Source organism: Equus przewalskii, chromosome 24 (assembly GCF_037783145.1).
Source record: "Equus przewalskii isolate Varuska chromosome 24, EquPr2, whole genome shotgun sequence".
Lineage (NCBI taxonomy): Eukaryota > Metazoa > Chordata > Mammalia > Perissodactyla > Equidae > Equus > Equus przewalskii.
Genome location: NC_091854.1, coordinates 18,193,847 through 18,216,670, shown reverse-complemented (window position 1 = coordinate 18,216,670; position 22,824 = coordinate 18,193,847). Strand labels below are relative to the sequence as shown.

The following is a 22,824-nucleotide window of genomic DNA, read 5'->3' as shown; positions in this document are numbered from 1 at the left end:
AGTAGTACCACTCAACTACTGATAGGTTAGAGTACAATTTTCCGTGTTCCCAGGAAGGGAAAGAGAACCAGACATTCACAGGAATTATCTCCTTAAAAGATAACATTATCTATGGAGTTGGAGAAATTAAGAACCTTGATATTTTCATCTGCTTTACCGTCCATTATCTGTCAAACTATCACTAATATCTTTTATATTTCTAACTTGCAAATATCTTTCAAGCATCTCTGCTTCTCTGTCTCGTAATGTTAATGGGATAGAAGATAAAATACATTTTAAACTGGATTGATGAAATCATCTCAAAACTGATTATTCCAGTTACTACGGCTGCATAACCAAACACTCCAAAAGTTAATACCAGAAAACAACAACAACAATTTTGAGGTTTTGTGATGCTTACAAAATGTTTGAGACTGAAATTCAGTTAGTAGGCACAATGAGAACGGTTTTTCTCTGCTGAAAGACGTCTGAGAGCCATGGTTTGGAAGACTCAAATGGTGGGGAAGGAGTTGTGATTCAAGAGACTCGCCTGGATGGGGGCTAAACAACTAGGGCTGGATGCTCCACGTCCAAGCTTCTTCCTTCACTCACCTGAGCTGGGATAACTTGAAACGTGGGCAGAATTGGGATCATTGACCACAACAACTACACGTGATGTCTTGGGTTCTGAGGAGAAGCATCTGGAGAGCAAACATTTGAAGAAAGCAAGGCAGAAGCTAGAAGGGCTTCTTCTAACCTAGAACTTGGAAATCATGTAGCATCAACTGATACCTCCTTCTACTTAGTGCAAGCAAGTCACTAAGTCCAACTCAACCTCAAGGGGAGAGGAATTAAACTCTACGTCTTGACTGGGGAGTGATAAGCTCACATTACAGAAGAAATGTGAGGAGGTAGCTATCATTTAGGCCATTTTCATCAGATCTCCACTCAAGTGTCACTGCCTCGGGGAGACCACATTATTAAACTCTTTAACTCATAGAATCATGTGATTCTGTCTAACGCTTTTCAGAATTCCAATTTTAATTTGTCTGCCATTAATTCTCCAATATCTACCTTCCCCAACAAAGCTCACAGAAAACAGGAACTGGGTATTCTACCCCACTCTCCACCCCTAGATATCGGTGCTAGACTATGTTAAATCAATTTGACTATGACTGGGAACCACAGAGACACCCATATAAATGCAGTAGGTCCCCTGGAACAGTCTCTATGGGCTTACCATAAGTTCCTCCTTCGTAGTCCCACTTCAACAGCTCAGCCTTTTGGATTTACTTGTAAGCTCTGCCTTGTCCCCCTGCCCTGAATCTCCAGGCAAACATGTTGGTGATTTTTTCTCTGATTTTTCTACTAACTGCATCCGGATTTTTACTTCCACAGGACCTTTTGTAAGGATATTTGTTTAAGGTTTATTTTCTATAATAAATCCTGTATTTCCATAATACTTAACAGGGGCTGTTTTCCTGACTGATAGAGTATCTTTAGACTTTTACCCAGTGCTTGGCACATAATAGGTCTTTGATATACATTTTTGAATGAATAGATAAATAAATGTCAAGGAATTTATTTTGATTTGTTCAAAAAGAGTCATGGTAGTAATAGCTTCAGACAAGAATTATCAATGGATGCTGAAACTAGAGGATGAGATGCGAGAAGTAACAGAGTATTTACATAGTCTCAGTGCGAGCCACACAAAATACTTATTCATTACAAAGTGGAAAAGATAATTTTATGATGAAGAAGGCTGACAGACATTGCCTTTATGAAGGGACTAAAGTTACCCTCACCAGTAATAGGACCAATAGTCACCATGTGCCCTGATCTGATACACAGAGAGGAAGAGAGCATCCCTTCTGGGTTATTTCTGCCAAACGTGCATATCTCAATCTAATCGTGAGAAAACATCAGGCGAATGCAAACCAGGGCACATTTTGAACAATTGTCAAGGGCGTCAAAGTCAAGGAGAGACTGAGGAGCACTCCATATTGAAAGATGATAAAGGAACATGTCAACTAAATGAAAAATGCGATCGTGAACTAGATCCTCTTACTGTAAAGGACACAACTGGAACAATTGGTGAACTCTAAATAGAGTGTGAATATTTAATGGCAATGTTACATCAGCTTTAATTTTTTAGATTTGATAGTAGAGTTGTTGTTATATAGAAGAGTGTTCTTTGTTTTCTTGGACAAATACATATTTTAGAGAAATAGGACATCACTTTGTCAACTGACTCAGAAATAGTCCCAAAAAGAAAAAAATAGAGAAATAGAAGATAGGTGGTATAGAGTAAAGGTAGTAAATATGGTAAAATCTTAACATTTGGGGAATATTAGTGAAGGGTAAGAAGTAGTTGTTTATACAGTTATTGAAAGTTTAATCTAGTTTCGAAACTATTTAAAACGAAAACTTAAAAATAAAACAAGAGTGTTACTAAGTAATATCCCTTTACTTTTGCCCATAAAGTTTACCATTACAATTAGGTGCTAGAATTGAAATACAGGATAAGACATTACTATGATATCTCTGCAAGTGTAGGATAATCTCCGAATGTCTAAAGGATTAACCTTCCAATGATTGTCCCCACTGGAAATAGAATGTATGGATGCACTGTTTTGTTATCTCGCACTGTCCAGGATTGCTCTGACATAACCTATGCCTTTCCATCTCCCAAGTCCCTCATTCTCTGCTATGCTCCATCTGTTCTGCTCATCCATGAGGTGATTTTTCCGACATGCGTAGTCTGATGAGTGAGATTGAACGTCTTTATCTCAGAATGAATCCTCTATCTCTTCGTACCTTTAGCAATAAAGGAGGACTTTGTAGCCCAGGTGATTAGGTTTCCTACCTCAGGTAATTCATAGCTTTATCCCATTGACCAGAGAAAGTGAAAAAACAAAAATGTAGATTTAAAATAGAATTCATCATTTACTAACTGTCACATGTATGCACACAGTCAAATAGTTTATCATGTATTTTTTAATGCAATAGAACAGAAACTTCTTTAACTGACAGAGTTAAAAAATGCAGATAGTTCATCATTTTTAATTGGTTTTTTGAAATTAAAAAAATAATAATAATGTGACCACGTAGACAGTTGTGATTTGCGTGAGATGATGACATTACACTCAGGGTAATTCTGTGTGTTTTACAGGTCACCTGTTGAGACCTGCCAATGATGAATTTGCTCCTGGAATATACCTTCTTTGAGTTCTGCACTGTCTGGGTTTCACTTCTTGTGTGCAAGATAAGAAGAGTTTATGTCTACAGCCAAAATGATGAAACCTATTTCTGGCTGCTGTATTATCAGCATTCTCTCTCTGGATCATAGTCATTCAGTCACCATTCGGCAAACATTTATTTTATCAGGCAATGCACTAGGCTCAGAGGATAACAAACTGAGTAAAATCTTGACAAGGCCCTCTAATCGTAAATGATTTCTGCAGCAGACACTTCTCAGTATGTGTGTACACATGCAATTACTTCCTTTCACTGCAAAAAAAATAATGCCCCGTCTCTGGCTTCATGATTAGATTTGAGTGGAAGATTTTACCCAAGCCCAACCATAGAGATTCTCTTTTAATAAATTTGGAATTAGGACTTAAAGGATCTAGTTCCATCTGACATTTTGCTTAAATTTAAGTGATATGTTCTGGAGAGGTGTGGGGAGGTTGCCTTCACCCACGTGTGTGAAGAAAGAAAAGGCATTTAACTACCAGGCAGAAGAATGAAGCTGAGAGAGAGCTGAGTAAGACACACATGAAAATGATTAAGCCTCAAAGACTAATTATATGGCTTTCTGGTGGCTTTCCAATTCCTATTTCTAGATTTTTGCGAGGCCCTGGAGTTTTGTAAAATACCACTTTATTCTTAAAATCAATCCTCCCTCTTTTTTTTTTTAAGTAACTAAAATACTCTTAAGAAAGGCAGTCTATGGCGGACTAATAACTTCAATTATGTGACTGGGTCTGTAAAGAGAATAACACTATATTGCTAGTTAGTACATTGGGCCAACTGCTGTATAGAAACCAAATAATGCTAAATTATACAAGATCACTTTATTTTTCTCGCACACAGAAGTCCTAGCTGATAGACTATCAATTGAGTATAGGATGCTACCTCCACAAAGTGAATCAGCAACCCAGGTTCCATCTATCTTGCCTTGTCATTCCTTAGGGTACTTCTTCCATGGCCCAACCTACAGAAAGGGAAAAGAGAAAGTAGATGTCAAGCAGCTCCCCTGAAAGGTATGATCCAGAAATTGCTCACAGAACTTCTGTTCTAATCCCGTTCCCGGAGGCGAGTCATATGGCCATGTGATAAATAGTTAAGAGTGTCACTGCCAAAGGGAAGAAGGGCACAGTGGCTGTTGGGGGCCTTTAGCAATTTCTGCTACAATAGTGCCATGGAAACATAATGGTGAAGCTACTATGTTCATTCACTCAGGACTGTAAGAAAAGGTCTCTCCTGGAGAAAGTGAGTCTCGGCTGGATCTTGAAGGATGACTTGGATGTTGTAAGGGCAAGAAAGGAAGGAGTCATTTCAGAAAGAGGAAACATACTGTGCAAAGATAAGGATTTATTATTAGAATTTCTTGTGGCTGGAGCATAGACTCTGTGATGAGGGAGTGAGGATGACATCACGTGAGTCTGAAAATGAAGGCCAAACTGCAAATATTTTATATTTCTTTGTAAATAATTTGTATTTAACGCTATGGCAGCAAGAATCATCAACTTTTCATTAGCAGAGTGGTGATCTAATTAGATTTGTTTTCAGAAAGGTGACTTGCAGCCTGTGAAGAGTGAAGAGGAGTGAGTATGATACTGGCAGCCTGTGAAGAGTGAAGAGGGGTGAGTATGATACTGGCAGCCTGTGAAGAGTGAAGAGGGGTGAGTATGATACTGGCGGTACATGGGAATCCGATCACAGAGACAAATGGCATAATCAATATTTCTACAGGCACCTAGTAACCTAAAATTTATCTGAAAGTTCCCAATTTCCCTTTTATCAATGCATTTCTCAGAAGGATGACTTCCTTGTGTGGAGATTTTTTCCCCCTAAATTTCCTATTCCTCTGATTGCCTTCTCTATGCAGCATTCTAGATTTTTCTCCCATCAAAAAATGCTTATATTTCCTCAGAGTGTTACTAAGAAGAATTTAGGGAAATTAATGAAGTAATCTGTAACATTTTAGCAAATCCTACTGGTTGAATGTAATAAATTCATGCAGTTGCTAGAGTAGCATAATTTGCTTTCTTTCTCAGGTTTAGAACAAATATTAAAAATCAACCTACCAAACACTGTAGTTTCTAGCAACTTAACTAAAAACATAACATCTGATAATGGGTGGAAATTAGAACTCAATCTTTCTGATTCTTTTTCATTGATCTTTGCGCTCATCTAATCCTCTCTTCCCCGCCCCACCCCATTCTTTGAAGATCCCCTTTGTGTCCATCAGTGTTCCAGGCACTGGGGTGACAGCTGTGATGGAGAAAGACAAAATCCCTTCAGTTACAGAGCTCGCTTTTGCCCCACTATGGTTCCAGCGTACCATGGTACCAGTATTGGTGAGTTAGAGGGATATCATTAACATATTTGTTCCCAGTAGTAATTGAGAATATTATACAAAAGACAAAACAAATGGTTTCATCACAGAATTCACTCTTTATTCATAGATTTAAAACATATATATATTTTTCCATGCCTATAATGTACTAAGCAGTCTGCTGGCCTCTGAGATTGTAATCATAAACAACACATTGTCCTTGCCCTTATGAAACTTCAAGTCTGTTGGCTCCTAACAATAATGGGGAAAAAAATCTTTAAAAGTGAACAAGGAACCAAAATACATATTTATACTAACATGGCAGAAACATACATTCAATCCATTGCCAAACACTCTAATTTCTCCCAGTTTGGAAGGCAAAGTGAATAAATGAGAAATTTTCAGTGATCACTGATTCATTCATATGTGTCTCCATTTATTCAACAGCTAATTATAGAGTGGAACTGCACAGCAGGCTCCAGGAATACCATGATTAAGAAAATAGGCCAAAAATAAAACCAAACCTTGTGGTCATAGAGCTTACATTCTAGTGGACATCTATCCTCAAAGGCATGTTTTGAGAACTTTACAATCTTGTCCTGTCCCTTGCTACAGGTGTATATAGATTTCTTGTGAATTTCACCTTGTTTCCATATGAAAGACACCATCAGGACTAACAGCTGTTTCTTCCATGTTTCTGTCATATTTATTCTGTTGCTTCTTCAGCAGCTGGAGTGATCTCGTTGAATACAAAGTCACATCATGTCATTCCTCAGTCTAAACCCTCGTTGGATTCCCATTTCACTCAGAGGAAAAGCCAGTATTCGGACAATGTTCTCTAAAGCTCCGTGTGAACTAATTTCCTGTCACCTCTCTGATTTCATCTCCTAATTTCCTCCTTGTCCACTTTTCTCCAGCCACATTGCCCTTCTTGCAATTCTTCAATCTTATTCCAATTTAGATCCTTGGAATTTATTCTTTTCCATTCCCAGACATCACTTGTCCCAGATAGCTGCGTGGCTACCTCTCTCACACCATAAAATTTTTAATTTAAACGCCATCATCTCAATGTAGTGTCCGTAGTCACCCTCTCTAAAATTGCAATTGCCTTCCACTTTTAATTTCACTTACCATAATTTATATTTTGATTTTCCAATGATTTAGAAGAACTTCTATGTCTTAATTATCTCTCTCTCCCCACTAGATTTTAGACTCTATGTGGTGAGGGGTTTTTCTCTATTATTTATGTGGGTATTTGTTTTCTATTTCTACGTAACAATTTACCACAATTACCACAATTTTAGGGCAACACTATCTGTTATCTCACAGCTCTATAATTCAGAAGTCTCGGTGGATATGGTTGGGTTCTCTGCTGAGGGTCTTAGGAAACCTAAATCAAGGCATCAGTCAATCAGGCAGGCTCTTATCTGAAGGATCTGGGGGCTATGTGCTTCCAAGGTCACTCGGATTGTTGACAAAATTCAGTTCCGTGCAGTCATAGGACTGAAGACTCTATTTTCTTGCTGGCTGTCAACAGAGCCAATCTCAGCTTCTAGAGTCTGCCCACATTCCTTGCCATGTGACCCCCTCCATCTCCAAGCCAGCAAAGGTATGTCAAATCCTCCTCATGCTTAGAATATCTCTGGCTTCTGCTTCTGCTACCATCTGGATAAAACCATGTCTTTAAGATCTCATGTAATTAGTTAAACCCATCCAGATAACTTGCTTTTTGTCATATAATGTAACATAATCATGTGAATGATACCTTCTCATATTCACAGCTTTTCCTGCACTCAAAATAGAGGGGATTATATCAGGTCAAGTCATTGGAGGTAATCTGAGAATTATGCCTACCAGAATTCATATATCCCAAGTTCCAAGAAGATTTCCTGGAACATTTAGTGAATGAAGCAAAATGAATAAATAAGTGAATGAGTGAATGAATGAATGAATGACTATTGCTACAGTATCACGTGCCTATACAGGGAACTCCAGTAGATTCTGCCTGCCCTGTCTGCCTAGCACAATAGCAATCATTGTTTAGCTGGGTCTAGCACACATGCTCAGGGTTGTACCTGGACGAGACACACAGTGGCACAGTTACCCTTAACTCTCAAATCTCATGAATATATCTTGAGAATCTCCTTACTCAGCCTTTACTCCAGTAGACCAGCCCCCTTAGAGACTAAGAGGGGAAGCCATTCACATGGACCCATCACCTTCTAATCTTATCATTCCCCTTCCAGCTCTCTTCTTCCTTCCCTCCATACAGGAAATCCTTTTCTAGCTGTGCTCTGATCTTCTTTATGGGGTTACTCCCAGTCCTTTGCAAAGCCTTTAACTGTTTTCCTTCTCTTCAAAATCTGTATCTTTAAAACACAAAAGTCAAGAAGAGACCACATGAGAGGAAGGGAAGAGAGGGTAGGAATGGAAGCTACCAAGGAGGAATTGAAAATATGGGAAGAAAATAACATTAGTTAATATTTCCAACATATTATTCCCCACTACATTTTAAACTCTTATTTCATTTTATTATCATGATATGTTTATATGTCTGTCTCTCCCTCTTATATTGTGAAATCCTTAAGGGCAGAAATAGAGATCATTGATTTATCTCTTTATTTTCATTTCCTGGTACAATTGATAGCAGTTGCCCAATAACTGTTTGCTGAATAAATGAAAGATGAATGCATGAATTAAAAAGATAAAATATACTATGAATATGTTTGTTATTCAATCTAATATAAAAATATGCAGCCCAACAAAAGATACCCAGCTTTCAAATATCTAGGCAGATAGAGTTATTCAGAAGGGAATTTCAGATAATTTTTGCCAAACAACAGAGTAGAAAGCTTAAAGAAATATTGCTGATAAACGTTGTCTTTTCTACTAATGCAGTTTTGAATATAATCAAAATATTTAAGCACTGTTTTACTATACATTTTCATGTGCCATTTACCAATATGAATCAGATTATTAAATGCAAACATTCTTTCTTGGATTTCAAGTGCATATATAATACACGCCAAAAGTTGCAAATCTGTCTTGGTTGTTTTTTGATATCTGCTAGAGGATGTTCACATTAAGATAAATGGATTGTCATGTTTTGAGAACTGTTTAGTTTCACTTTTAGGGGACCATCTGTTCTCTGATGAATGGTGCTGTGTATAAGAGTGGGCATGTTGATTTAGCTCTTTTTTAAATAAATGCCATAGCTAATTACTTTTTTAAGAATGCAATTCTTAACCCCTCTAACGTTCATAGTCTCTTTTGAAAATAAGTATGTAATAAGCTTTCATGCCAACATAAAGTTTTCTCTTAGGATGCAGATACATTCATCAAAAACTGTAGAAAAAAATAATTTGATAGGTTGGACTTTATGGACCCTCGACTGAATAATTCCCTCCCCTATCTGAGAAATTCACTCCTTGAATGAGCACACAGCTTGAATCATACTCACTGAACAGTCAAGGGGGAAGGAGGGCGAGCCCATCTTGCCTTGAACCGACCTTATTCATCTTTGAGATGACAGGTATCCCAATATTACCACGTGCACATTTGTTTGAACGTTCCTACTCTGCGTTATCATAAAAAGAAAAGTAACACAAATAAAATTTAAAGCACATAATTAGCACATAATTATCCACATGATTTGTAGAATTGGTGGGTACTAGTTAATTTAATGTTTTGAGCATTATTCAAACCATTCAAATTATAATCCATAGTTGTACAATCAAAAGCAAAATCATTAAGTACTTTCAGTTGTGATTTGAATTAGAAATGATCAAGGAGGGGTGGGCCCTGTAGTATAGCAGTTAAGTTTGGTGCACTCTGTTTCAGTGGCCCAGGTTCACAGGTTCAGATTCTGGGCCCAGACCTACACCATTCATCAGCCATGCTGTGGTGGTGACCCACATATGAAGTGGAAGACGATTGGCACAGATGTTATCTCAGGGATAATCTTCCTCAGGCAAAAAAAGTAAAGGATTGGCATCAGATGTTAGCTCATGGCTGATCTTCCTCAACGAAAAAAAGAAAATAAAAAAAAGAAATGATCAAGGAACCTACTTATGGTATATGGTATAACACGTAAAATATTCACTCAAGCTCAGGTTTATGGGGCTGTAGATAGGATGGAGAGAGAAGGTGAACTAAAATTGGGCTTATGGGCACTCATTCTTAATTCCAGAAAATCTGCTCTGTTTTCAGTTTTACAGAATATATTTTTGCCTGTTTGCATCCACTGAAACAGTTCCATAGCTAAAGTAGTGGGAAAACCAGTGCCTCAGATAAATCTGCCTTCTGGACATTTTTCTACTTTGACACATCAACATGATTGCAGAAAATCTTTTTCTATGCAAAATAACATTTCTGCTTGTCAGAAGAGACCAAGTAAAGGCTGGCGACTATTTCTTACTTATCTAAATGGAGAGAGAGAAGAGACAACCAGCTTCTTGCTTCACATCTGCTCATCTGACACTGACTGTTTCTTACAGGACACGCCAATGACCAGCTTTCTGCAATCTTAGTGCTCAAGAATGTGACCAATATTCCTTCTTGTTGCAATCTCTGACCCTGCATGAGGAAGCTTGAGAATATATTTTAGAAGAGAGGAATTTTTCTACTTAACGTTTCCCAAATTTTCATGAAGACTGCTTTCTTCACATAGCACTGACTTATTTGACCAGTCGTTGCTTTCTGTACTAAACCAAAGAAAAACACTTTAGTTAACTAGAGTAAAAGGGAATTTATTGGTAGGATGTCAGGTGATTCACAGACGTAAAGCAAGTGCTGAAGAAACAGACTTCATAAAGGGAGAGCAGCTTCCTGAACCTGGGTAGCAGAAAGTACAGAAATATCTCTCTAGGTCATCCCTATTGGGTCAAATCATTTGTAAATTCATTCTTTCCTCCTGGTGCACTGGAGTAAGTTCTCTGTTCCCATCATAAGTCAAACGTCCCATTTGCACTCTGGAAATCATCTCCTCTCACCTTCTCCGTGACTGAACTCTTACCAACCACTTTACAGTCTCCTGAGTATTTCTCCCCTAATTTCTACCTTTGTCCACAGTGCCTTCAGCATACAAGCATGCCTTTGGATAGCCATAAAATTTTTTTTTTTTGTCATCATTATGCCAGCAGCTACCACTTTCTTATTATCCTTCACACCAACACTTCTTAAAGTGCGTGGCTAATTGTTGTTGCTTATATTTCCTCACTAGGTATTGTCTCTGCAACCTACTCCATTGTTTCTGGACCAAACACTGAAGAAACCACTTTTGTCGAGAACTACCATTAGGCCCTAGCCTTGTAAAATCTGATGGTCACCTCGCTGATTTTGCCTTACTTGCCCTTTGAGCAGCATTTAAACTGGTTGGCCATGCCCTTTTTCTAGAAGCATATTTTCTTTTATCAGTCACAAGAAATATTCTTCCTAACTCACTGGCTAGTTTTTTTCAAGCTCGTGTGCTGGCTTGTCATCTTCTCCTTGACTCCTAAGTGTGGAAGTGCCTCCTGGACTTTGTCCTTGTCACCTCTTCACTATCTGCACACCCTCCTCCCATCACCTCATTCACTTCTTTCATCGGTTATTACAGATGTCAACAAATCCCAAAAATCTCTTTGCAAACCTGTCTTCTCCTCAGCTTTAGATACTTACATCCAGTTGTCTACTTGGCATCTTCACATGCATGACCAATAAGCATCTAAAACTTACCATGTGAAAAACAGAATGCTTAAACTACTTCCATTCCCAAGCAGAACTTTCTTCAGTCTCCTCCACCTCAGTAAACCACATCACTATATAACCACTTGACCAAGCCAAAAACCTAGAACATACATATAATTCACTAGCAGATAGTGTTGATTATGCTTCTAAAATGTATATAAAATCCATCCACTTTTTTTAGTCTGTACTAAAGCCGCCAGACCAAACCATCCTCATTTCTCACTTGGGCTATCATCATAGCCTCCTAAATAGTTTTTCATTTTGTACCTTAAAAGTTCCTTTCTCTTCACAATAGAAAGAAAAAGGACAATTTAGAAATATTATGTGTAGTATCACTCTGTCGTTTAAAACCCTCCAATGACTCCGCGTTATATTTGGAATAAAATCATATATTTGTTCTGCTTTGCTGTGTGATATAATCCTGCTACTCCTGACCTTATTGCATACTAGCTACCCCTTGCTAGCCCCATTAGTCATTTTTACATTGATTGTACTAAATAGTATTTCTCCATTCCTTGGAAAACTCGGTTTGTACATGGATGGTTCCTTCTTGTGATTATTTATTTAAATTCATATCTTTATATAACTGTCTGCCAATGAACAAGTCTGAAGTCTCGGACTTATCACACACACACACAAAGGTTGTGGGGTGTGTGTGTGTGTGTGTGTGTGTGTGCAGTGGGGAAGCTTTCTCTGTGCCATGAAGTTTTCAGGGGATTTTTCCATTTAGCGGTTCCAGCATATTATAGGGCCTAGACATACCCCTTTGAAGCCTCTGCATCTGGCCTATATCACCTTTCGTGAAGAGAGCTTATGGAGAATTGCATAGGATCCTTTTATGGGTCTGGTCTGAAGTAGCTTTCATCAATTTCTCTCTATGTTCCATAGGCCAGAACTCAGTCATATGGTCACATTAAAGACAAGACAGACTGGGAAATGTGACTTACTGGTTTCCCCAGCAAGAAAGGGAAAACATGAAGATTCGTGATTCCTAGCAGTCTTTGGCACACCACTTAACCAAGTAGTTACCCAGTAACTTTTTTTCATATTATCTAATTTTAATTATGTACAAAGCAATTTTTATTACATTATATTTATTGGTTTATTAATATTCCTTTAGTCATGTATTTATTAATTAATATCCTTGTTGTTTCCCTTCAGGGGAATGTACGCTTACTAATGACAAGGACTTAGTCTGTCTTGTTACTGGCTATGCTTTAGTTTGTAGATCCAATTCATGATTGGTACATATTAAGAACTTAGTAAATATTTTTTACAAGTTTAAAGGCTCTTGCACAGTGTATGCCCAAGATTGAAACAGTATTAACTCATTTGACAAATTCAGGAAGACCGTGTCTTAAGAGAGACAAATACAATAGGATTTGTTTCCTTCATCTACTTTTAGTAATTTAGCAAGAAGTAGGCTCACAGCCAACTAAGCAGTTCTGATTGAGTTAATTGGAAGAATAGGCCAATACCAGAGGCTGAATTCTGGAGAGCCTCCTATTTCTATAATGGACATTATTTCCACACCGGGAGCTTCCATTGTTACACAGCTGCATAGTTATTCTCTGCCGGCCTTTCCCTAAGATATGTAGATCATCTCAGGGTTGAGGTCTTTCTCTGCCATAACACTGTCCATGGCCTGTGCCTAGCTACTGCCAATGCAGGCACAATTCTCTTCGGGCTAACGAGAATGTAAGGGACCATGTATTTTACTCTACTAATTCTCTTTGTAGGTTTTTGGCCAATACATTCTTGGTTTTTCAAATTTGTATTGTGAAGTGTCAGTGTCTGGGAACTCTATATATGATAGTATCCAGTGAAAAAGGAATAAGTCACTAGACCAACTCTGAGTATACTGAACAGAAAAAAAGGAGATGGAATTTAAACAAAAAAGAATGTAAGAGATACTATGTGCACTTTTCTTCTCAAGAAGTTAAAATCTATATAGAAGAATGTCATTATGTACAAGTCAAAAGAAAATGCTATGTATCTTACTGAATACTTAATCTTGAAATTATACCATATGGAAAAATAAGTAATAATAAGTAAATAAGTATTTAATAAGTAAATAAAGACATGTTGTTATGTACATATACCAAGAGTTCAAGATAGTTTATACTAAAAAATGCAATACAGATACATCTTTATATCCAGATTTTTCTTTAAAAGTTCTTGTATTTTCCTTCACAGTCCTAATCTGGATAGTCAATATTTTTCAATGAAGTATGGCTTTGGGGAGTTATTTCAATTGTAATCTCCCTGGGATTTCAAAAGCTTTGCATTCTCTCCCTAGTAATTGGCATGCATAAAAGCTATTTAGTGGTTTTATTTACTGGTGGATTTTGCTTCATTCCATAGGACAACCTTTAAAGCAAGGTGATCCAATGAAGCTATTCTTCAATTTTTCTCCATTATTTTTCACAATTTTATAACCTTAGTAAAGACTTTTTTTCACTTGGATTCAGTGTCAAATAAATACATTTGTAAAATGATATTAATTAATTCATCTTACAAACATCATTTTTTCTATTCTCAAAAAGCATTCATTAAAGACAGTGCATTACTAGGTTGTAGGTACTACTCGTTTTCTTAAGCATACAGTGATGAGTAACACATAGTGTCTGAACTCACAGTTCACAGTTTTGTCAGAAAGCCAAATAAATAAGCCAAAGTTGAAGTCCTCAAAAAGTATAAGGGAAGCTCGTGTGGGTTATCAGGACATCTGTCTAGTTTAGCGAGAAAAGTCAGCTTACACAGTCTAGAATAAGTAATGCTTGAGTTAAACCCTGCCTGATGAGCAGGAATTCAGAGGGCAAAATTGGGAAATGAATTATAGAGTTGTAAAAAGGAAGCGATTTGTGAAGTAGAATAATAAATTCAGGTATGGCAAATAGTTGAATATGTCAGCGGAGAAAATTGAGTTACATAAGAAGAAAGAGCTAAGCAGGGTTAGATCATAAAGGGTCTTATATTCTATGTTAAGGAATTTGGTTTTTGTCTTCTATGCAAAGGAATTTGGAGTTTGCTAAATTCCTAAATTTCTAAAGAAATTCATGTATCAGAATTACATAATCAGATTTGAGTATTAGAAATATAACTATTAAGGATTGAAAGAGGGAGCCTAACAACAGATGGAGACCAGTTAAGATGATTTATGGCTGTGATGGTTCTGTAACATCATGGATTACACCTCTGCCTTTAATTCTAAAACATAGCAACAAATAATTTCTAAAACTAATAAAAATGAAAAAACAATAATCAAAATAAAATAAATATCTCAATGGATCAGAAATGAAAACTATCCAGCAATTCCACTCCTGGGTAATTATTCAAAGGAAACTAAATTACTACTTCAAAGAGAAATCCACACCCCATGTTCATTGAAGCATTGTTTACAAAGCCAAGGTATGGAAACAATCCGTGTCCATCAGTAGATGAACGGATAAAGAAAGCATGAGATACACAGATATATCTATGTGCGAATACTATTTAGCCATAAAAAAGGAAATCCTGCCATTTGTGACTATGTGGATGGACCTTCAAGGCTTTATACTAAGTGACAGAGAAAGATAAATACTGTATGGTCTCACTTATATGTGGACTCTAAAAAGAAAAACAAAACCTTATAGAAAAAAAAGATCACTTTTGTGGTTATCAGAGGTGGGGATAGCAGAATTAGATGAAGGTGGTCAAAAGGTGGAAACTTCCAGTTATGAAATAAGTGAGTCTTGATGTAATGTACAAAATCATGATTACAGTCAACATTGCCGTATGGTATATTTGAAAGTTGATAAGAAGATAAATCCTAAAAGTTCTCATCACAAGGAAAAACCGTTTTTTTTTCTTTTTTTTATTTGTATCTATATGAGATGATGGATGTTACCTGAACTTATTATGGTAATCATTTCACAGTATATGTAAGTCAAGTTATTATGCTGTAAAAAAAGAAGAAGAAGAAAGAAAAAGAAATAGAAAACAGAAAAGGAAAATAAACAAGATAAACACCAGGGAAGGTAAGTAGGAATTTTTATATTGACAGGGCCATTAAGTTCCCAGCGTAATGAACGAGAAAGTTCTCCAGCAAAGCACATCATCACAAGTTTTCAGAACATTATGAATAAATGATATATTCCAGAAGTTTTGAAAGCGGAAACATTGCATACATAACAAAGCATCAACTGAAATGTCATCAAACACCTAAAAAGCAACACTAGAAATTAAAGACAATGAAGCGTTGTTTTAAACATTAAAGAAAAATAATTTTCAACTCAGAAGGCTTGGTGAATCTATCAGTCAAGCTTCGGTGTAAAATTAAGACATTTCCAATCATTTAACGCCCCTTTTATTAGGATGCTGCTGGAGGATGTGTTCATAAAATGAAGAAAGGAAGAGAGAAAGACAAAAACCAACGGTCCAAGAATCAGGAAATGGAATATAAGAGAAAAGGAAAGAGAATACCTATGAAGACAGAGAAAAGTAGAAGTAAGGAGCCAGTTAGCTAACATGACTCAAGCAAAGGAGTCCAGCCCAGGGAGACATACCCATTAGAAACATAGATCTGATAGATTACCTAACATTTTTGATCATACGAGAAGAGTTTTATAGCTCCAAAAGATAACAGAATGATAACTGGGGACAGATTTAGCATACATCTGATTAGTTCTAGAGTGAGAGAATGGGGGGAGACCGGAAAGAAAGGAATATTTAAAGAGATCATAGCCTAAAATTATCTGAATCAAAGGAACAAATGAGTACTCATTTGGAAATCAAACATCAAATTCTGGGTAGAATAAATAAAAACAAATATATACTTAGACATGTCATAGTGAAACTTCAGAACTTCAAAGATAAAGAGAAAAATCTTCAAAAGAAGAAAAGGCAGTTAATTTACACAAGGATTTAAATTAAGCTGACAGCAAGAATAGGTGCCAAAAGGAATTCTTTATGATAATTTTTTAGCCCAAGATTGTGAAAGTTGGGAGGAGGAAACAATCAGAAGTCTACCTATCAGCCCACCTGGATCCATTGTCACTGTCTCCTTACTTCGGTTGCTCACTTTCTCTAGAAGGTTGTGCAAGAATTTGCCCAAGGTGGTCAGGGAAGGGATGCTTTGGTGAGAGGAGTAGATTGGACCTAAAGAGAAATCTCTCTTCAACGTATCCCACATCTGTGACCCCTGAACGTCTGTTCTAGGCTGGTTCCCTTGTCGCTGTTTCCTAGGACCTAATCAGCTTCTATCTTTCTAAGATAGCCTCTGAGTTTTAAAATCATTCACCATATCTTGGAGAATCAAAATATTCTGTCACTCATGTAGCATCTCAGGGTTTCTTTAAGGGGAGAGAACCAGCATCTTATGCCAGCTTGCCACCATATTTGGAAATGAAGTTCTACTTAAATTTTAATTTATGTACTGGCCTTTACATTTTCCTAACAAAGCCAAAATTTATGCAGTGTCGTTATTCTCCACCAAGGCTCAGATTTAGCAGATCTCTTTCCTCACCCCTCTCCATGCTAAGAAGAAGGAAATTACCCTAAAGGGTACTTAGATATGAACCATGAAAGTGGTCCCTGGAATGAAAATACAGTAGTTTCCTTGGGGCATAGGGATACCTGGAGTGTAAAACAAGAAGTGATTAAGCCAAAATTGCAAAACCTTAGGCTCTCAGTCCTAAGGCAAAATGCTTACCTCCCAACCTCCAAAAAGCAGTTTGGAAGGGTTGGAACCCAGGGTCTGCCCACCACCTTCAGGTGGCTATCACGAGCAAAAGCATAGTTCTAAAAGACAAGGTCACAAGGAGAAACACAAAGCATCTGAGATGCATAAGCACTAAGAAAAAACTCAGAAAATGCTATACTCTACCTGTATCAGGAGAAGCCTAGAGAATATTTCAAAACAGAAAAAATTACAGCACTCAGAATGTGAGAATCTATATCACAAACAAATAGAAGATACTGAAATTTGAAAACATCAAAGTCAAGAAGCAATTTAGTTTCTTCTAGAGGAAATGGGATAACCTAAAGAGAATAAGAATCTGATTAATATCAAATTTCTTTATACAAATGAAAGGTAAGAGAAGAACAGTAAATAGGGAACTTTAATTACACACCCAGGAAAATAATCATATATGGTTAAAATAAATATATATAAATCACAGGCAAACAGGACTTGAAATAATTTATCATACTGTGACTCTTGTTAAAAAGAAAGGAAAGAAATAAAAAGCTGGTATTCTAGTCATAAAAAGGCAATAAGTAAACTTAAGAGAAAGAAAAAAAGTCATATGAGAAGTAAGAATGAACAAAGAGATAACGAGGTTTACTGTTTTCTAAAAAAGTAGTGACAAACAAGACAAAGGGCATCTACCCCACTCAAAACTAAAATTCCAGATGATACCACGATGGTGGTGGGAGGAGAAGAAATCTAGGCGACTGCAGGCGAAGTTTCTTTTCTTGTTCAGACAGAATATATGGATAGGGGAAAGTTTCACACAGTAACAAGAAAAATAAGCATACTTAAAGCTCTGAATAAGTATGAAAGTCCACAGCAGAGAAGGAATAGAACATTGGGCTTTAAAACCAGAGGAATATTCTGTCCATAGAGTGAAAGAGATAAAAAAAGGAAAAAATGTATGGTAAATAAACATAAAATGATATAGTAGAAATAATTCCTGATATAATTGCAGTTATAAGGAATATAAAATTTTGAACAGATCAGAGAACAGAAAAGCATCCAAATTGAACTATAAAGGAGTATCAGCAATACGTTAGCTACAATAGCCACATTTAAAACAAAAAGATGAAGAAATGCTGAAAATGGAAGATTGATAAAAGAGTTATTGATCAGAATTTTTTTACAAAGATAACCATGGTAGCAAATTTTTTATCAGTTGAATCAAAATTTAGGTTAACAACCATCATAAGGGAAATTTAGATGTCATATACTGGAAAAGGGGACAAAAGAACAACAAAAGTAATGGTGATTAACATACATGAACTTGATAATATTGGTTCAAAATATATAAAACAATAACTAAGAAAACTGGAGGGAATTCCAGAAATCAAAAACTCCACTGGAGTTTGAACACATCCTTCTTAAAAATTAATATAATACGTAGAAAAAATAGCAAAAGTATGAGAAGTTGAATAAAATGATTAATTTGCTTAAACTAATAGTCATAAGGAGAACTATAAACCCATAAACCGAAAACACAAATTTTTCTTAAGCAAACACAAAACATTCAAAGAAATCACATATGAACCAAGTCAGCAAGAAAGCCTAATATATCCCCATAGTCAATATCATAAAAACTTTATTTTCTCACTACAATGTGATAAAATTAGAAAGCAATAACAAAGCATGGCCGCAAGCCACTCATATGTCTGGAAATATTTAAAATTTGAAATAAGAATTGTATAATATTTACTATGATATACTTAGAGATTAATAACAATGAAGTATTTATAGTTCAAAATTGTGAAATAAAGAATATAAGAGTGCTATAAATTTTCTTCATATTTGTTAGAAAATGAAGCTCAAAACTCAGGAAATCACTTAATTAAGAATAGAGATAAGAAAAGACATAAAATAATCTGAAGAATGACATGGATAAAAATAAAAAAGATGACAGATAAATGATGAAATAGAGAAGTAAAAAATAAAAATTGAGATATCTAACTAACAAATGTTAGTTCTTTGAACAGAGTACTAAGACAAACTTCTTACAAACTGATAAAAGAAAAGTGGATTAAGATTCAAATAGATGACCAAATATAAAATAGGGTAAATTGCTACATATATAACAGACATAAAATTTGTAAATAATGTGAAAAACTAAAAATAATAACATGAAAAACTAAAAAAACATTCTGCCTTAGTTCATTCAGGCTGCTACGACAGAATACCATAGACTGGGGAGCTTATAAACAACAGAAATTTGTTTCTCAGAGCTCTGAAAGTGGGGAGATCCAAGATCAAGGTGCCAGCAGATCTGGTGTCCGATGGGTGCCCTTCCAGATTAGCAGATGGCTTTCCTCTCACTGTGTCCTCACATGGCAGAAGGGCCGAGGGATCTCTTGGACTTTTTTATGAGGACACTAATTTCATTCATGAGAGCTCCACCCTCCTGACCTAGTCACCTAACCAAAGCCCCGCCTCCTACATCATCACACTCAGAATTAGGATTTAAACATACGAATTTTGGGAGACTCAACAATTCAGTCCATTGCACATACTCTTCTACAAAAATGTACATTTTCAAAATTGGAAAGAGAAAACATTGGAAAGTGAAACAGACCAATAAAAAATAAGAAAATTGACATTGGAAACCTCCTACACTAGGCCTACCATGTCATTTAAAATAAAAACGTTTTTAAAAATCAAGCTCAGAAATTTTTGTGGAGGTATTCTAAAAGTTCTCAAGAATGGCTGATACTTATTAAGTTAAAATTCTTCCACAAAATAATAAAAAAAGCAAAGTTATGCAACTCAATATTTACTAAGTACTATACAATAAAAGAGAGGCCAATATCTCCAGTTCACTTACAAGAGTCATATAATAAAATGTTAGGAATGAAGGGATTCCCATGAATAGAAGATTAGTAACTCAATCCTGGGCCCAGAATCCTCTATCAATAGTATTAGGGACATTCTACCCCTGGGGGAGTAGAGGAGGCAGGAAATACTGTCCTGCACAAACATACCACAAATCCAAGACACAGCTTGGCTGCCATGAGAAGTTTCAAGAGTGCAGAGAAAGCCCTGCCCATAAAGCCCAGGCACAGAGAGCCTACCTAAGTGTGTGGCTGGACCAAGAAAATAGAGAACTCTACTCTCCCAATCCTCGCCACCATCCTACTAAGCACCAAGTAACAAGCAACTGCTACTGGGGAGTGGAAAATGTGGACAGAGAAGCCCTCTGTGGCTGGCATGGGCATGGAGAAAAGCTGAAAGCTGAGAGTGAAACATGAAAAGTGAGAAAAAGCACCTAGAACACCAGCCCCAAGCTCAAGGCATCCTTAGAGGTACTTGAAGCATGTGGTACACTGAAGGTAACCATGGCAACAACAAACCCAAACCTAGATCATCTCCTAAGTAGATAAAGTTAAGCTCCAACAATAAGAGCTTGACGGAAGAAACAAGCCCGTTGCCAGGCTTCACTGTACCTGCCTCAGTCTCTTCTGTCTATACCCATGATGTCTGCCAGTAAATTAAAAAAATTATCAGACACACAAAAAGCAAATAGAAAACATGCCTCACTGTCAAAAGAGAGCCATAATTTAGGGGTCAAATTAATACATTTTTCTTTATTTTCTGTTCTTCAGTGGAGTTGTTCTCAAAGTGTGGTTTCTGTATGAACTTATTAGAAATGCAAATTATCAGAACCCATCCCAGGCTTATTGAATGAGAAACTCTAGGATTGGGGCCCAGTCAACTGTTTTAGCAAGCCCTCTAGATGATTCTGATGCAGACTGTGGTAGAGGAATCGCTAAGCTAGTGTACAATTATTTCCTTGAAAATATATAACTTTTAAAGGATAGCGGAAAGATTGTGTTAATATTGGCGTTTGCCCATCTACGCAAATTCTTCGGGAATATAAATGAGAAGGATTTTCTCTTTTTTCTTTTGGGCTTTTCTTATCCCAGCTGAAAATTCTATTAGCTCTGTGGAAAGAAAGTTTTAGGTGGCTACTGACCCTCCGCCTACACATGTGATGGATTTGACTGTCTATCACAAATGACTTGTTGGAGAACTTTGATCTAACTTTTCAATAAAACCGATTAAAGAGAAAATATTAGCTATATATTTTTTTCACAATTCAATTTACTAATGGGAGATAGTACATTTTAAATAGGAAATAAATGTTAAACAAATGTGTCCTCAGTTTTGGATTTCCACTCTAAAATTTAATAATGGTCTCTTTCTAAGACACTTACTAGTGTTATAAGTACTAGAGATTGCTCATAATATTTAACATCTGGAACATATGCTAGGAGACGAGCAGCATCTTACAGTAACTCATCAATCATGATATAAAAGAGCTTACTGTACCATTTCATGAACTCAAGTGGAGTGTATTTTTTCATTTTGATACTAGGTCAAAAATAGAGATAGAAATAAAATAATCAAAAATAGCGGTTTATCTAAAAAAATGTTTCCAATTAAATATTCTAATTTTGTTAAATAATATAATGACTAGCATACTACATCAACTTTTATATTGGAGACAATATATAATGCAAGACGATGCTATATAAGACCTAGAACAAAAGTCTTCTTATTCTTAATTTTTTGAAAGACACATGAGAAATCAATGTAATATTTGTCAATTTTCCCCAAATGTTAGTCATTCCTTCTAATAAAACATGATACTGTAGAAATGCATAGGATTTTATATGTAGCTCAGAAGTGTTACATGTAATTGAAAAACATGAGTCCTATTAATGAAGTAATGGAAATGGAATATAATTTGAAAAGATAAATGCCAGTTTAATGTATCTTTACTCCAAATCTATTACACTGATTATAAAAACAGATACCTTCCCATTTAAGCAGCTAAAGCTTGACTTTACCACTTCCTTTTCTTTCTTCGCCTGCCAAGTTGTTCTGGGAGTTAAACAGATGTACAGAGTTGCTGGACCAACATGCATTTTTAAATCTGGCTTTAAAGACCACTACTCCTCAGAATCAGTAGTAGGCAAGTGACTGCCATTATCTCCTATTATTGCATTTCCATATTAACAAAACATTTCAAAATTAGAGAGACGTTTTATGTTCTCTCCTACTATAGATTTTCTCAGATCCTTTAGGGCTCATGTCTTACAAATGTTATGATAATGTAAAAGACTGCTCTCTGTACTATTCATTCAGAGAAATCAACAATGTTATTACAAAACAGCTGGTTTAACTACAGGAGAGAACTACAAATTGGCCTCAGGTATGAAACTACTGAGACGGAGAGAGCAAAACAAGGCGAGATGCTGAGGGAAAACTCTGTGGCAGCTGCACTGGTGGGAAGGAGCCTTAGGATATAATGATAGGAAATGAAAAAAAAGAAAAAAAGATCCTGCCAATATTAAAACCAACAGAGCTCTCAGTATTAAGGCGCTATCCTCGGGATGAGAGAATAACAGCCTCATATCCTGGTAATTTATTAGGTTATAAAATCCTTTTATAACCCATTTGGGAATTATAAGTAACTAAAGACAGTGCTATTTAACTTTTTAAGTTAATATTTTCTTAAACTCAAATTTAATCCACACATCTTTAGCATCAAGACTCATCACTGGGTAAGAGCCGGTTATCTTGGTGTAATGTTAGAAAGTGTCAAATATCTTCACTTAACATTATTTCTTCATCCTCTCTACTGTACCTTTCCCCGGGGCTGAGACAAGGCAGGAGTTCTTCCCAAACGTAAATATGACATTGACTTCTCCATATCGCAACACTCCGGGGCCCTTCTGTTAAATCTAGAATAAAATGTATAATCTTGGCATGGTTTCTTTGCCCTTCACAATCTGAGCTTTGCCTAAACTCTAGCATCACTGCTTTT

The 22,824-nt window shown here is 36.3% G+C and overlaps 1 long non-coding RNA gene across 1 annotated transcript in view; it reads left to right on the top strand.

Moving 5' to 3' along the window:
- Positions 1-7,025: 7,025 nt before the first annotated feature.
- LOC139079073 (uncharacterized) overlaps positions 7,026-22,824 on the top strand; it is a 57,090-nt gene continuing 41,291 nt past the window's right edge. The window contains exon 1 of the long non-coding RNA XR_011532348.1: positions 7,026-7,151. This is a non-coding gene — a long non-coding RNA (uncharacterized lncRNA). The remainder of the gene's footprint in view (positions 7,152-22,824) is intronic.